General features: G+C 38.0%; 1 protein-coding gene across 2 annotated transcripts in view; it reads right to left on the reverse strand.

Annotated features, from left to right (window-relative positions):
• The window catches only part of SMCHD1 (structural maintenance of chromosomes flexible hinge domain containing 1), a 152,894-nt gene that overhangs the window by 109,127 nt on the left and 29,590 nt on the right, over window positions 1-14,177 (reverse strand). The window lies entirely within an intron of this gene.

Raw genomic sequence — 14,177 nt, forward strand, 5'->3', positions numbered from 1 at the left:
AACTTATAAAAATATTCTCTGAAGAATATAGGAATTATAGCAAAGACATTCTTACTTCTATGTATCATGACAAAAGAACCTCTTATAGAACCATTAACACCACTCTGGAGAGTAGGTATCCGTGGGCTCTCAAAATACAGGCTTGGTGTCCATTCCCAATATCAGATATAAACAGAATTGGGGATGAGGTCAGAACCCCTATTACACTCAATGGAAAAGCTAAACACTACATGTGGCATAGCTGGAAGAATTAGAAAACACAAAGATACACTGAAAGCATGTTCCCATAAGAAATTTAAAAAGAAAAGGAACAGAAAATGTCAAAGTAGGTATAAGACATGAAGGACTAAAGGAAAATATCTCACACAAGTGTAGTACTGGAAAGAAGAGAAAATGGAAAAAACTACAAATATTGGTTGACAGAGCTGGGGAATGCAGGAAATAGGGAGAGGTTGTAAAAGAATGCAAACTTTCAGTCATAAGTAAGGTCTGAAGATCTAGTCACTAACATTCTATTGTATAACTGAAATCTGCTAAGAGAATAAAACTTAAAAATGCTCTCACCAAAAAAAAAAAAAAAAAAAAAAAAAAGTAAATATGTGAGGTAATGAATGTGTAAATTAACTAGAGGGAGGAATCCTGTTTAAAAGAAAACCAGCAGCGCCTGGGTAGCTCAGTGGGTTAAGCCTCTGCCTTCGGCTCAGGTCATGATCTCAGGGTCCTGGGATCTAGCCCTGCATTGGGCTCTCTGCTCAGCGGGGAACCTGCTTCCCACCCCTCCCCGCCTGCCTCTCTGCCTGCTTGTGATTTCTGTCAAATAAATAAAATCTTAAAAAACAAACAACAAAGAAAAACAGAACAGAGCTCAATATTTAATATATATCAATGTAAAATGTGTAAGAACAAAAGATCAAGACAGTAAATGTCATAGATATTACTGCTGTGATGTACTAATACTGTATGTGAAATGGCATGTTACTTGAGATAGGCTATGACAAATTAAAGATATATATTATTAATCCTAAAATTATCAGTAAAACAAGAGTAACAACCAGTAATCCAACAAAGGAAAGAAATAAAATAGAATTACATGCACATGAAACACTCAATTTTAAATAAGTCAGAAAACAAAAACAGGAATATAACAATAATTGCAGCGAATGTAATTGGTCTAAATCTCCAACTAAGCAGACATTCTGAAACTTTACGACACAATTATATGTTGCCTACTATAAAGTGACAACGGGTTTAAAAAGTTGGAAAAAGCCTTAGCATCTTAACACTAATGTAAAGAAAACTGGAGTTGCTATATTAACATCAAACAAAGTAGATAAAAGATTATCACCAGTATATGAAGAACATGAAAACAAATACACAGGTAAATTAAATAGATCACCCTTCTCCTCTTGAGTTTTTAAAATTATAGTAGATTAAAAAAAATAAATTAAAAAAATAAAATTATAGTAGATTGCTGAAATCAAAATAACACTATTTGATACGGTTCTCAATGTACATAGAGATAATACTTAAGAAAACTAAATTACAGGGCACCTACCTAGGTGGCTTAGCTGGTTAAGCATCTGCCTTTGGCTCAGGTCATGATCCCAGTGCCCTGGGATCAAGCCCCACATCAGGCTTCTTGCTCAGCCAGGAGTCTGCTTCTCCCTCTCCCTCTGCCCTATCCGTCAACACCCACCACCAAGCCCCCGCTCATTCTCTCTAATAAATGAATAAAATCTTGGGAAAAAAAAAAGGAAAGAAAACTAAATTATAAATGGGAGAGAGTTAAGGAACCTAAATAATTTGGGAATATTTCACTTTCAAGTCACCTTAGGTGGTAAAATACCTTACTAGTACAATGTAATGCTTTGTATATATACAGTATTACCTACAGTGATTGCTAAAAAACAAAAACAAAAACAACAAATACTCAAAATCACTTTATAAAGAAAATAGTAAAATATTCAATAGTAAAATATGTTCAAGTAATCCATAAAAAGGTCAGAAAAGAAAAATAAAAAATAAAGAAAATAGAAGTTATATCATTACACACTTAAGTCCTAATACATATACCAGTAGTTAAGTAAATGTAATGATGCAAATACACCAAATAAAATTGGCAGAGTGACCCATTAAAAAAAGTTACAAGAAACTCATTTCAAATATAATGATATAAGTAGGTTTAAAGAAAATGGATGAGAAAAGACATACCAGGTAAACATGAATGAAAAGAATAGCTGACGAACAGTACATAAAATACTCTTCAGAGCAAGAAAATTACCAGGGAGAGAAGAATATTACATAATGATAAAAGGATGCACTTACCAAGAATGCATAACAATTCTGTGTATACACAAAATAACACAAGTTCAAAATATACACAAAGCAAAAATTCAGAGAACTGAAAAAAGAAATAAATACACTTGCAAAGAAGGGGCAGGGGGGACTTCAATAAACCTATTAGTCATGACCACACAGAAAACCAACAAGGACATAAAAGAACTAAATAATATCATCAACCAACGGGATCAAACTGACATTTACAGAACACTCCTCCCAACAACAGCAGAATACATATTCTTTTCAAGAACACACAGAAAATTCCCCAAAACAGATTGTATCCTAGAGCACAAATCAAATCTTGACAAATGTAAAAGAGTATATATAGAGTATGTTCTCTGATCGTAATAAAAATCAAACTAGACATCAACATAAAGACAAGAGGAAATATGTTAAGAACACTTAGAAATTGAATAACAAAAAAATAAAAAATAAAAAATAAAAAAAAAAGAAATTGAATAACACTTTCCTAAAACAATCTATGGATCAAAGAACAAGTTGCAAAGGAAATAAAAAATACACCAAACTGGGGCGCCTGGGTGGCTCAGTGGGTTAAAGCCTCTGCCTTCAGCTCAGGTCATGATCTCAGGGTCCTGGGATCTAGCCCCGCATCGGGCTCTCTGCTCTGCGGGGAGCCTGCTTCCTCCTCTCTCTCTCTGCCTACTTGTGATCTCTCTGTGTCAAATAAATAAATAAAATCTTAAAAAAAAAAAATACACCAAACTGTAGGCATATGAATATATAGCATTATCAAAACTTGGGCTATCGTGGAAGTAGTTCTTAAAAGAAAATTTATAGGGATGCCTGGGTGGCTCAGTGGGTTAAGTGTCTGACTCTTGATTTGGGCTCCAGTCATATCTCAGGGTTGTGAGATCAAGCCCTGTGCCAGGTTCCACAAGTCGTCATGGAGCTTGCTTAAAAGTCAGTCTCTCCCTCTCTCACTCTCTCTCTCCCTCTGCCTCTCCCCTACCTCCCTCTCTAAAAAAATAAGAAAAAGAAAAGGAAAAAGAAAAAGAAAATTTATAGCACAAAATATTCATCTTAAATTATTGATTTGAGACTTGTGTAAGATTCCACAAGAATCTTGGGGCACCTGGGTGGCTCAGTGGGTTAAAGCCTCTGCCTTCCACTCAGGTCACAATCCCAGGGTTCTGGGATCGAGCTCCGCATCAAGTTCTCTGCTTTGCGGGGAGCCTGCTTCCCCCTCTCTCTCTGCCTGCCTCTCTGCATACTTGTGATCTCTGTCAAATAAATAAAAATCTTTAAAAAAAAAAAAAAAAAAAGATTCCACAAGAATCTTTTCTACAAAAAAATCAAAATAAAACTAAAGCAAGGACGTAAATACATCACAGAAATCAAAGAATTTGAAAAGAAAAAAAGAATTTGCAATCAGAAAAAAAAATTTATCATTGTTTCTTTGAAATGTTACCAATAACTATAAACTAATAAACTTGAAAATCTAATGAAATGGACTAACTCCAAGTAAAATGTAACTTACAAAACTAAGTCAATAAGTAATAGCCTATTCTTATAACTCTACTAACAAAATCAAAGTAATAGTTAAAAAGTGCTTCTGCAAGAAGCTTAACATACCCAAATGGCTTCCAAAGTGAGTTTTAAAACTCAAACTTAAAATAAAACAAAAACAAAAACAAAACAAAACTCAAACTTTCATAAGTGAAGTATGAATAAATAAATACAATCTCTCTAGAAAACAATTTGTTGGGGCACCTGGGTTGCTCAGTCAGTAAAGCATCTGACTTAGGCTCAGGTCATAATCATACAGTCCCACATTGGGCTCCCTGCTCAGTGAGGAGTTTGCTTCTCCCTCTCCCTCTGTTCCTCCCCTACCCCAGCTTGTGCATGCTCTCGCTTGCTCACTCTCTCTCTCTCTCAAATAAATGAATACTATCTTTAAAAACAACAACAACAATTTGCCATCACCTTGTATACTGGAACTTTCATCTTTATAACCCACGAAGTTCCCTTCTAGGTACCTAAGAACTTCTGTAGATTTGGACTAGCAAGCATACATAACACTGTATAACAGCATACACACATATGCACACACAATTATACAACTTATAAGACAGTATTACTTATAATGCCAAATGTAGTAGGGGAAGCCAAATGCCTACTGACTGGAAACTAGATTAAATACAGTATGATTTCTTTTAAAAATACACAAAAGAATATTTTATGGTTATGAAAAAAAATAAACTACAGACACACATAAAGTTGAAATCTTAGCAACCTAGTATTAAGTGAAAATACAAGTCCTTCGTGGAACTACAAATAGTATGATTATCCTTTTTTTGCAGCATCAAAAAATAAGCAAAATTAGATTTTAAAAAAATAAGGAAATAGGGACTTTGTCTGCCTTCAGCTCAGGTCATGATCCCAGGGTACTGGGATCAAATCCTGTATCAGGCTTCTTGCTCAGTGAGGAGCCTGCTTCTCCCTGTCTGCTGCTTCTCCTGCTTGTGTGTTCTCTCTCTGACAAATAAATAAAATACAATCTTAAAAAAAAAAAAAAAGGAAATAAAAATTCAAGACAGTGATTAACTTTGGTGGGAGAAAAAAACAGAACAAGGGAGGGGCACACAGATGTACGTTACAGAAAATGTGCTCCTTACTGGTTTGGGTGGTAAATTCTGGTTATTCAGCTTAATAAATTTTTCAGTAAATAAACCTTAAAAAATTCAATGCCTGAATTGATGAAATGTTATAAATTATAATTTGTAATTAATAAAATTCTATGAACCTGATGTTTATTAAGAAAAATAAGGGGGCATCTGGGTGGCTCAGTGGGTTAAAGCCTCTGCCTTCAGCTCAGGTCATGATCTCAGGGTCCTGGGATCGAGCCCCGCACTGGGCTCTCTGCTCAGCGGGGAGCCTGCTTCCTCCTCTCTCTCTGCCTGCCTCTTTGCCTACTTGTGATCGGTCTCTCTCTGTCAAATGAATAAATAAAAGCTTAAAAAGAAAGAAAGAAAAATAAGAAATAAATGGGTTTAGGGTGCCTGGCTGAAGCACCCAACTCTTGCTCTTGAGGTTGTGTGTTCAAGCTCCACATTGGGTGTAAAGATAACATAAAAATTAAAAAAAATTTTTTTTTAAAAAATAAATGGGTTCTAAGACTTTAATTACCATGGCAATACTTCTAGGAAACAGGCTGAAAATACCTGACCCCAAATACTATCCTAAAACATATACATAAGTACACAAAAGTTTAGAGAGAGAGCAGCTCCGAGATAAAACAACACGCATGTACTTAAATTGATTCAAAACTAAGAAATTCTGTTAACTGATAAGGAATGGACATAGTCACCAGGAAGTAAGTCTCCCTTTCAACCCAAACCATCCATGCAACTCTAACCCAGGGAAAAACCTTATCATGGCAAATAAGGTTGAGAATACAAATTTCGTTTCAGACTTCTGTAATTAAGTCCAGAAAATTTCCTGTACTCACACTCAAGGATTATATAAATACCCCTTCATGAAAGTAAGGGAAAGAGAAAGATGATCTGACCTCAAGATAAATCTTGCATTGTAGAAGCAATCCTTTGGAGAATTTAGAAAGTCACCTGCCTCAGGAATAAATTCATATCACAGTCCAAAAGAATTTCAAAACTTATCTCAATCAAATACTTGATACAATGTAAAATGACACTCTATCTTTTCAAAATAAGAGTATTCCATTAGAAGAGAGAAACAAAATCTGAAAGGAAACAAATGACAAAAGGTGTTGAAAGTAAGAAAAAGGAACAGGAGGTGTAATCAAATTAGTAAAAAGAAACTAAAAAGCAATATATAAGTGGTGGCCAGGAAATAGGGTAGAGTGATTACATACGTATATTTACATCTCACTGTCTCACATTTACCAAAGGGAATAACTCCACAATAAAACCTTCACCTCCAACAAACTGACAAATGGCCACAGATCCCTATTAGAGCTTCTGGAATAAGTCTGTGTGACACACAAAAATAACCAAATTAAAGTAGGAGGTCTAAATGTTACATACTCATTCTCTGAATTCAAATAATACAAATATCAAGATAAATGAAAGCTCATCTTTGCAGAAATACACTGAAGACACAGGAGCTTTTTCTTTAGGAAAACTAGGGAAAATTCTGTTGAGAGTCCATTTCCACAACCTAAAAAAAGGCATGGGAAGTGGGCCATGTGGCGTGGTATTTTTATTAAAAAAAAAAAAAATGGCTAAGTTGAGAAACTTTTAATTGCTCATTAAGTTGAAAGTGCAGAAAGTAGAAGTAATCCAACATACATCTGAATTAGGACCACCCAGCATATTTCTTCTTTCCACAAAATAATTAAATGAACACACAGTATTACAATTATGTTCTGGGTATCTAATTTAACTTCTAAGGCAATGATTATAACAGAGCCTATGTGATGATGAGCACATTTTTTAGGTTCATGTAATGTTGTACATGTTAAGAGAGGTTTGGATTACACAGGTGAATACATTTGTCAAAAATCAGTTAAGAGAGTGAGCCCTTCTATAAAGGTAAAGTAAGGACCTATGAAAACCCGCTCACTGATAAAACCAATGAAAACATCTGAAAACACTGTCAAAAATCAACATTTTCAGAACTCTGTTAACCAAAGGATTGGAACAATCCAAGGGGTGTTTCTTCAAGATAAACAGCTGAATCTCAGTAAGAACAGTGAGCTCTGTGGTGTTTTAACATGCCCTATCCATTTTATTCTCACCAGTTCTACAGAAGCCTTGAAAACTAACAGCCCTGAATCATGGTGAAAACCAGCCAGCCAGGCAGGAGTCACTGGAGTAAATTTGGAGTTCCGCGAAAGCCCCTTCCCCATACAACTGGCATTATTAGAGTTCTCTGACCTATGCCTGGGAACCTCCACTTGCAAGCTCTGTCTTTACTTGACCTAACTCAGAACTTGATCACTGTGAACCACTTTTTGTGGTGGGTCATTTGTCAAAAACAGTCAGTGGCAACTGTTCATGATCACAGCTGACTAAGGCGATCAAGAGAATATAAAGAATCTGGCCAAAAACTTACAAGGAAAATCTGGAGAATGAGATATCCTTAGTGATTTTTAAAAGTTCCAGCATAGGGGGAGGAGTCAAGATGGCGGAGAAGTAGCAGCCTGAGACTACATCAGGTAGCAGGAGATCAGCTCGATAGCTTATCTAAACATTGTAAACACCTACAAATCCAACGGGAGAGCCAAGAGAAGAAGAACAGCAACTCTAGAAACAGAAAATCAACTACTTTCTGAAAGGTAGGACTGGCGGAGAAGTGAATCTAAAACGACGGGAAGATAGACCGCGGGGGGAGGGGCCGGCTCCGGGCAAGCTGCGGAGGAACGGAGCACAAAATCAGGACTTTTAAAAGTCTGTTCCACTGAGGGACATTGCTCCAGGGGCTAAACCGGGGTGAAGCCCACGCGGGGCCAGCATGGCCCCAGGCCCCGCAGGGTCACAGAAGGATCGGGGGTGTCGGAGTGTCGGAGAGCTCGCAGGTATTAGAACGGAGAAGCCGGCTGGAGAGACAGAGCCGAGGACTAAACTCTCAGCTCGGGGTTACCTTGAACTGGTCGCGGGCTGGGTGAGCTCGGAGCGCGGCTAGAGGCTGGGGATACGGGAGTGATTGGGTGCTGTCCTCTGGGGGCGCACTGAGGAGTGGGGCCCCAGGCTCTCGGCTCCTCCGGGCTGGAGACTGGGAGGCCGCCATTTTCATTCCCGTCCTCCGGAACTCTACGGAAAGCGTTCAGGGAACAGAAGCTCCCAAAAGCGAACCCGAGCCGATTACTTAGTCCGGCCGCCGGTAAGGGCGGTGCAATCCCGCCTCGGGCAAAGACACTTGAGAGTCACTACAACAGGCCCCTCCCCCAGAAGATCAACAAAATATCCAGCCAGGACGAAGTTCATCTATCAAGGAGAAAGCAGATTCAATTCCTAAGACAGCAGAGCAATTCCAGAGGAGGAGAAAGCAAAGCACGGAACTCATGGCTTTCTCCCCATGATTCTTTAGTCTTGCGGCTACTTCAATTTTTTGTTCTTTTTTCAATTTTTTTTTCTTTTTTCTTTTTTCTTCTGCTAAATTTTTTTTAAACTTTTACCCTTTTCTAACATTTTTGACTAGTTCATCTAAATATATATATATTTTCTTTCTTTTTTATATTTTTTATTTGTTTTATTTTTTAAATTTTTTTCTTTCTTTTTTTTTTTTTTCTTTTTTTTTCAGAAGCTGTTTTTATCCCCTTTCTCCCCCCCACAATTTGGGGTCTCTTCTGATTTGGTTACACCGCATTTTTTCGGGGTCTTTGCCACTCTTTTAGCAGTTTATTTGCTCCTTCATATTCTCTTATCTGGACAAAATGAAAAGGCTGAAAAAATCACCACAAACAAAAGAACAAGAGACAGTACCGAAGGCTAGGGACCTAATCAACACAGACATGGATAATATGTTAGATCAAGAGTTCAGAATGACGATTCTGAACATTCTAGCCGGGCTCGAAAAAGGCATGGAAGATATTAGAGAAACCCTCTCTGGAGATATTAAAGCCCTTTATGGAGAAATTAAAGAACTAAAATCTAACCAAGTTGAAATCAAAAAAGCTATTAATGAGTTGCAATCAAAAATGGAGGCTCTCACTGCTAGGATAAATGAGGCAGAAGAAAGAATTAGTGATATAGAAGACCAAATGACAGAGAATAAGGAAGCCGAGCAAAAGAGGGACAAACAGCTACTGGACCATGAGGGGAGAATTCGAGAGATAAGTGACACCATAAGACGAAACAACATTAGAATAATTGGGATTCCAGAAGAAGAAGAAACAGAGAGGGGAGCAGAAGGTCTATTGGAGAGAATCATTGGAGAGAATTTCCCTAATATGGCAAAGGGAACAAGCATCAAAATCCAGGAGATGCAGAGAACGCCCCTCAAAGTCAACAAGAATAGGTCCACACCCCGTCACCTAATAGTAAAATTTACAAGTCTTAGTGACAAAGAGAAAATCCTGAAAGCAGCCCGAGAAAAGAAGTCTGTAACATACAATGGTAAAAATATTAGATTGGCGGCAGACTTATCCACAGAGACCTGGCAGGCCAGAAAGAGCTGGCATGATATATTCAGAGCACTCAACGAGAAAAACATGCAGCCAAGAATACTCTATCCAGCTAGGCTATCATTGAAAATAGAAGGAGAGATCAAAAGCTTCCAGGACAAACAAAAACTGAAAGAATTTGCAAACACCAAACCAGCTCTACAGGAAATATTGAAAGGGGTCCTCTAAGCAAAGAGAGAGCCTAAAAGTAGTAGATCAGAAAGGTACAGAGACAATATACAGTAACAGTCACCTTACAGGCTAATAATGGCACTAAATTCATATCTCTCAATAGTTACCCTGAATGTTAATGGGCTAAATGCCCCAATCAAAAGACACAGGGTATCAGAATGGATAAAAAAACAAAACCCATCAGTATCTTGCCTACAAGAAACTCATTTTAGACGCGAAGACACCTCCAGATTTAAAGTGAGGGGGTGGAAAACAATTTACCATGCTAATGGGCATCAGAAGAAAGCTGGGGTGGCAATCCTTATATCAGATCAATTAGATTTTAAGCCAAAGACTATAATAAGAGATGAGGAAGGACACTATATTCTACTCAAAGGGTCTGTCCAACAAGAAGATCTAACAATTTTAAATATCTATGCCCCTAACGTGGGAGCAGCCAACTATATCAACCAATTAATAACAAAATCAAAGAAACACATCAATAATAATACAATAATAGTAGGGGACTTAACACTCCCCTCACTGAAATGGACAGATCATCCAAGCCAAAGATCAACAAGGAAATAAAGGCCTTAAATGACACACTGGATCAGATGGACATCACAGATATATTCAGAACATTTCATCCCAAAGCAACAGAATACACATTCTTCTCTAGTGCACATGGAACCTTCTCCAGAATAGATCACATCCTGGGTTACATCAGGTCTCAACCGGTATCAAAAGATTAGGATTATTCCCTGCATATTTTCAGACCACAATGCTCTGAAGCTAGAACTCAATCACAAGAGGAAAGCTGGAAAGAACCCAAATACATGGAGACTAAACAGCATCCTTCTAAAGAATGAATGGGTTAACTAGGAAATTAAAGAAGAATTGAAAAAATTCATGGAAACAAATGATAATGAAAACACAACAGTTCAAAATCTGTGGGACACAGCAAAGGCAGTCCTGAGAGGAAAATATATAGCAGTACAAGCCTTTCTCAAGAAACAAGAAAGGTCTCAAGTACACAACCTAACCCTACACGTAAAGGAGCTGGAGAAAGAACAAGAAAGAAACCCTAAACCCAGCAGGAGAAGAGAAATCATAAAGATCAGAGCAGAAATCAATGAAATAGAAACCAAAAAAACAATAGAAAAAATCAATGAAACTAGGAGCTGGTTCTTTGAAAGAATCAATAAGATTGATAAACCCCTGGCCAGACTCATCAAAAAGAAAAGAGAAAGGACCCAAATCAATAAAATCATGAATGAAAGAGGAGAGATCACAACTAACACCAAAGAAATACAGACAATTATAAGAACATACTATGAGCAACTCTACGCCAACAAATTGGACAATCTGGAAGAAATGGATGCATTCCTAGAGACATATAAACTACCACAACTGAACCAGGAAGAAATAGAAAACATGAACAGGCCCATAACCAGTAAGGAGATTGAAACAGTCATCAAAAATCTCCAAACAAAAGCCCAGGGCCAGACGGCTTCCCAGGGGAATTCTACCAAACATTTAAAGAAGAACTAATTCCTATTCTCTTGAAACTGTTCCAAAAAATAGAAACAGAAGGAAAACTTCCAAACTCATTTTATGAGGCCAGCATCACCTTGATCCCAAAACCAGACAAGGATCCCACCAAAAAAGAGAACTACAGACCAATATCCTTGATGAACACAGATGCAAAAATTCTCGCCAAAATACTAGCCAATAGGATTCAACAGTACATTAAAAGGATTATTCACCACGATCAAGTGGGATTTATTCCAGGGCTGCAGGGTTGGTTCAACATCCGCAAATCAATCAATGTGATAGAACACATTAATAAAAGAAAGAACAAGAACCATATGATACTCTCAATAGATGCTGAAAAAGCATTTGACAAAGTACAGCATCCCTTCCTGATCAAAACTCTTCAAAGTGTGGGGATAGAGGGCACATACCTCAATATTATCAAAGCCATCTATGAAAAACCCACCACAAATATCATTCTCAATGGAGAAAAACTGAAAGCTTTTCCGTTAAGGTCAGGAACACGGCAGGGATGTCCATTATCACCACTGCTATTCAACATAGTATTAGAAGTCCTAGCCTCAGCAATCAGACAACAAAAAGAAATTAAAGGCATCCAAATTGGTAAAGAAGAAGTCAAACTATCACTCTTCGCAGATGATATGATACTATATGTGGAAAACCCAAAAGACTCCACTCCAAAACTGCTAGAACTTGTACAGGAATTCAGTAAAGTGTCAGGATATAAAATCAATGCACAGAAATCAGTTGCATTTCTGTACACCAACAACAAGACTGAAGAAAGAGAAATTAAGGAGTCAATCCCATTCACAATTGTACCCAAAACTATAAGATACCTAGGAATAAACCTAACCAAAGAGACTAAGAATCTATACACAGAAAATTATAAAGTACTCATGAAAGAAATTGAGGAAGACACAAAAAAATGGAAAAATGTTCCATGCTCCTGGATTGGAAGAATAAATATTGTGAAAATGTCTATGCTACCTAAAGCAATCTACACATTTAATGCAATCCCTATCAAAATACCATCCATTTTTTTCAAAGAAATGGAACAAATAATCCTCAAATTTATATGGAACCAGAAAAGACCTCGAATAGCCAAAGGAATATTGAAGAACAAAGCCAAAGTTGGTGGCATCACAATTCCGGACTTCAAGCTCTATTACAAAGCTGTCATCATCAAGACAGCATGGTACTGGCACAAAAACAGACACATAGATCAGTGGAACAGAATAGAGAGCCCAGAAATCGACCCTCAACTCTATGGTCAACTAATCTTCGACAAAGCAGGAAAGAATGTCCAGTGGAAAAAAGACAGCCTCTTCAATAAATGGTGCTGGGAAAATTGGACAGCCACATGCAGAAAAATGAAATTGGACCACTTCCTTACACCACACATGAAAATAGACTCCAAATGGATGAAGGACCTCAATGTGAGAAAGGAATCCGTCAAAATCCTTGAGGAGAACGCAGGCAGCAACCTCTTCGACCTCAGCCGCAGCAACATCTTCCTAGGAACAACGGCAAAGGCAAGGGAAGCAAGGGCGAAAATGAACTATTGGGATTTCATCAAGATCAAAAGCTTTTGCACAGCAAAGGAAACAGTTAACAAAACCAAAAGACAGCTGACAGAATGGGAGAAGATATTTGCAAACGACATATCAGATAAAGGGCTAGTATCCAAAATCTATAAGGAACTTAGCAAACTCAACACCCAAAGAACAAACAATCCAATCAAGAAATGGGCAGAGGACATGAACAGACATTTCTGCAAAGAAGACATCCAGATGGCCAACAGACACATGAAAAAGTGCTCCACGTCACTCGGCATCAGGGAAATACAAATCAAAACCACAATGAGATATCACCTCACACCAGTCAGAATGGCTAAAATTAACAAGTCAGGAAATGACAGATGCTGGAGAGGATGTGGAGAAAGGGGAACCCTCCTCCACTGTTGGTGGGAATGCAAGCTGGTCCAACCACTCTGGAAAACAGCATGGAGGTTCCTCAAAATGTTGAAAATAGAACTACCCTATGACCCAGCAATTGCACTACTGGGTATTTACCCTAAAGATACAAACATAGTGATCCGAAGGGGCACGTGTACCCGAATGTTTATAGCAGCAATGTCTACAATAGCCAGACTATGGAAAGAACCTAGATGTCCATCAACAGATGAATGGATCAAGAAGAGGTGGTATATATACACAATGGAATACTATGCAGCCATCAAAAGAAATGAAATCTTGCCATTTGCGACGACGTGGATGGAACTAGAGCGTATCATGCTTAGTGAAATAAGTCAATCGGAGAAAGACAACTATCATATGATCCCCCTGATATGAGGACATGGAGAAGCAACATGGGGGGGTAGGGGGATAGGAGAAGAATAAATGAAACAAGATGGGATTGGGAGGGAGACAAACCATAAATGACTCTTAATCTCACAAAACAAACTGGGGGTTGCTGGGGGGAGGTGGGATTGGGAGAGGGGGAGCGGGCTATGGACATTGGGGAGGGGAGGCGAACCATAAGAGACTATGGACTCTGAAAAACAACCTGAGGGTTTTGAAGGGTCAGGGGTGGGAGGCTGGGGGAACAGGTGGTGGGTGATGGGGAGGGCACGTTTTGCATGGAGCACTGGGTGTTGTGCAAAAAGAATGAATACTGTTACGCTGAAAAAATTAATAAAAAGGGGAAAAAAAATTATAAATCAAAAAAAAAAAAAAAAAAAAAAAAGAGAACTACAGACCAATATCCTTGATGAACACAGATGCAAAAATTCTCGCCAAAATACTAGCCAATAGGATTCAACAGTACATTAAAAGGATTATTCACCACAATCAAGTGGGATTTATTCCAGGGCTGCAGGGTTGGTTCAACATCCGCAAATCAATCAATGTGATAGAACACATTAATAAAAGAAAGAACAAGAACCATATGATACTCTCAATAGATGTTGAAAAAGCATTTGACAAAGTACAGCATCCCTTCCTGATCAAAA

This window comes from Meles meles, chromosome 12 (genome assembly GCF_922984935.1).
Source record: "Meles meles chromosome 12, mMelMel3.1 paternal haplotype, whole genome shotgun sequence".
NCBI classification, from domain to species: Eukaryota; Metazoa; Chordata; class Mammalia; order Carnivora; family Mustelidae; genus Meles; species Meles meles.